This window comes from Triticum aestivum, chromosome 3D (assembly GCF_018294505.1).
Source record: "Triticum aestivum cultivar Chinese Spring chromosome 3D, IWGSC CS RefSeq v2.1, whole genome shotgun sequence".
Taxonomy (NCBI): domain Eukaryota; kingdom Viridiplantae; phylum Streptophyta; class Magnoliopsida; order Poales; family Poaceae; genus Triticum; species Triticum aestivum.
Genome location: NC_057802.1, coordinates 473,326,339 through 473,330,224, shown reverse-complemented (window position 1 = coordinate 473,330,224; position 3,886 = coordinate 473,326,339).

The following is a 3,886-nucleotide window of genomic DNA, read 5'->3' as shown; positions in this document are numbered from 1 at the left end:
AAGTCTTCCGCTGTTATTGTTATTAGATGGCCTTAAGCCATGATTATCATACTTAATCTCTTCGGAGATATTCGATGTAATAAGTGTTTGATTGCTACTCTGTTATAAATCCTCCATTTGTACTGTGCGTGTCAGCATTACTGATCCAGGGATGACACTGGTGCACAGCAGCACAGGCCATTTGAGGTCTGGTCGCTACATACAGAGAGAAAAGTGTAATACGTTCACCGAACTTCAGAATAAGCTGATTACGGTCACTATATACGTTTTGCGGTGATTATACGGTCACTTGCTCACGGTTCAGCATCGGATTGCACTCTGTTGACCGGCCAAATAGTCTGCGTGGCACCATGTTGACTAGTTAAATTGACCATGTTCCTTGTGGGTCCAACCTGTCAGTTCACATAGGGAAAAGGTCAGATAAACACAAATTTATGCAGGCGCGACAAGACTCCACCCCGTGCGCGGGAATCACCTGGTTGTGTATGTGTCTGTTAGGGCCTGATGCGTGCGCATGCACGTGTAGGTTGAGCACTTGAGCGTGAGAGTGTGTGTTGGTCGTGTGGTGTACTGGTGTGTGCATGCATGCGTGCATGTGTGCATGTGAGTGTTGCGTGCGTGCGTGGCTGCGTGTGTACGTGTGAGTGTTGCATGCGTGTGTGGGTGCATGTGTTCGTGTGAGTGTTGCGTGCATGCAGTTTGTGTGCATGCGTGCGTGTGTGTATAATCACCACAGCAGCTCCTGTGTGTTAAAACAGACGGCTCAGCATACCAATACAAGGCCACCTTGTCCGCTGTGCCCGCGGTCATGACTTCGAACCACCGTCCAATTTTTGTTGTTGTTTGTTTTCATTCTTACTAGCAAGATGCCCGTGCGTTGCACGTAACATCAAGATGCATTTATATGACTAGTTTATCTTTTGAGAGAAAAGGATGAACGAGGGAAGGCCTTATTTGCAAATGTGGAGAGGTGTGTGGGTACATCTTAGGCAGAATTGTCATAGTTTCTTTCCTATCCGTCAGATATAAATCGGACGACCTATATTGCAGGATGGCAGGCACACCATCATCACCAACTTTGTTTCTTATAAGAGTGTATTTTATCCCTACTCTTATAAAAAGCATAGTCGGTGATGATCGTATGCCTGCCATCCTGCAATATAGGTCGTCCGATCTATATCTGACGGATTGGAAGGAAACTATGGCAATTTTGCAAAAAGATACCCACACCCCTCTCCACACTTGCAAATAAGGCCTTCCCTTGTTCATCCTTTTCTCCCACAAGATAAAATACTCATACAAATACATCTTGATGTTCCATGCAACGCATGGGCATCTTGCTAGTATTTTATATGAGTGTAGATGTAGAGTAGATACAAGCTGACAGGTGGGCCCGATGCTAGTGAGATAATGTGATGCAACACTAGAGGTGCCACGTGGAGCATTTAACTGGTCAACTAGTCGTGTCTTGAGAAAATACAGAGTTGTACGGTGAGCCCGTGACTGTATAACAACCACAAAACGTAAATGGTGACCGTAATGAGTGGATTCTGAAGTCCAATGTACGTATCGTGCTTTCGCTTCAAATACAATGATCGTCACTCTATATATCGTGGAGAAAGATGAAACATGCGTGAATGTGCTGGGGGCTTACTTTTAGAGGACCTGGAGATAGTTTGTGTGCGTACCTGAAAGGGGCGTAGAGGGGGGTATGCGAGGGAGAGAGAGATGCTCTTCGTTTCTCTTTATTATGAGTACCTTTATATATAGTATAAAAATATACAAATTCACAGTGCAGAATAAATATCATTGTGGGCACCATGCAATGCAAGCGTTCATACTCCTCCATATAACTTTGTAATGTTGTATATATGTAGAAATTCTAAAATATTTTTTTGGCCACAATTTATTCAAAAGGAATGTTGTATGCGAAATAAACGTGAAGAGAGGGCTTTTTAGATCAATGGGGTACGTGATGTAACATGTGTGAATGTGTAGTTGATGCATTTGGAAGGGCCTAGAGAGGTATGTGTGTGTATTACGTATTCGAGAGAGGCATGGATAGAGGGGCCGATAGGGGGGCGTGGGAGAGATAGCACGAGAAATGGGAGTGGTCTAGAGAGAGAGACGAATATGACGTCATGGTGAGAGATTCCCTTGAGTGTGTATATGCAAGGGGGAGTGGATAGAGGCACCAGGAGAATATATTTTGTGTGTGTGGTGTCTGTGTTGGTATGTGTGGGTGTGAGAAGATAACGAGACATGGGGGCAGAGGGTGTGTCACCGCGTGAGGTCCGGTGGGTCGAGGTGAGGCCCTTCGTTCGGTTCCGTCCCGCGCCACATTGGTCAGCCCGTGACGCATTTAGGGAGACCCATGGATGACTAGTCGTACAAGAAAAAGATAGCATAATTGTGAAGGACTCTATGTCCACTGACAAAGCCGGCTAGGATTTGTAACCCTGGGTTATCGAACTAAGGTAACCCCTTTATCTCTGATATTACTATTCATCCAACCTAACTTTAAGGGGCATCCTACAGAATGCTCTGCTAGAATCATACTCGTCGATTAGGAAGAGAGGTGTGAGACAATGCGTGAGAGACATGCCTAAAGATAATGTGCATACAGGAGACACGTAGGCAGGTCTATGTATATAGAAAGGGTCGATGGGGATTGTGCGTGTGTATGCTTGCGAGAGGAAGAGTGCTTGTGATAAAGGTTAGTGAAAACAGTCATAAACGGTTACGAGAGGGAGGGAGGGTTATATCGAGAACATGTGTGCGAGAAAGACACCTCGGGAGAGAGTGTGTGAGCATGTGTGAGAGACCGCCGATGGAGAGTGAAACTACACGTACAACACTACTGTACACATTGATTAAAGACATAAATTGTATCCAAATATTAGGATGGGATCATGATATTTGCAATTCGCGTAAGGAACGGTCATTGATCCATCAGACATCTAGATTCTATCGAATTTGAGCATGTCTATGTTATTATCCGACACAATTGATCCACATAGTTAGTATTTTGAACTCCAGACAATGCATCGCTTTAGCAATCGAATATAAACATGAGTATAGTTCATGTTGTGTGTGTAAAGCAAATTATACATACGAAAGTTACACAATGAACATTATAAATAGCTACCTATGAACTAGCATACACTTGAATTCAACTTAAGGTGGTTTTAAAAAATCGAATTCAACATGAAGTCCATTCAATTATTTGAATTTGATATCATGGCGTTTGTAAATCATACCTAAATTATGGGGGCACCAATCTTTGCTCTGATTTTGTACATAATAGCATATGTAGTCGTGTACAAAATAGATTCTAATTTAGCTCCTCCATTCGGAAATAATCGTAGTTATAGGATTTCAAGTGTCAAAATTTCAAAAAGAAGCGGATAATTTAATGAGGATTTCAAACATACAAGGTCAAATTTAACGTTGTCTATTTAGGTCAATCCTCAAAGTTCAAGAGTACTCTAAACGTGAATGCTTGTGTTTCAAAATTTCGAACGAAGCGCCAAAAGAGCCTCTACTTGCCCGAAACCGCGTGAGACCAATGTTTGGTTGTACAAGGAAATTACTTTTCTAATAACTCCGACCCGTGAAACCTACCGGCCCGACATCCAAAGGTCTAAACCGGGGTAGGTTTGTAGCTTCATCTAGACGCCACGCAACCGCCTCCGAAAAACATTCATACACAATAGCCGCCTAAGCACACATGCGCGCGGCCGAAAGCGCTCCCGCCCACTATTTGAGACACCTGGGATTACCATCCTACCCCCGACACGCAGTAGGTCCGAAATTTAAGAGGGGGGCAAAGTTTGTACTTTCCCCAAATTTCAAACAAGCGCGTCCCATCTTCTGTTCAAAAAAG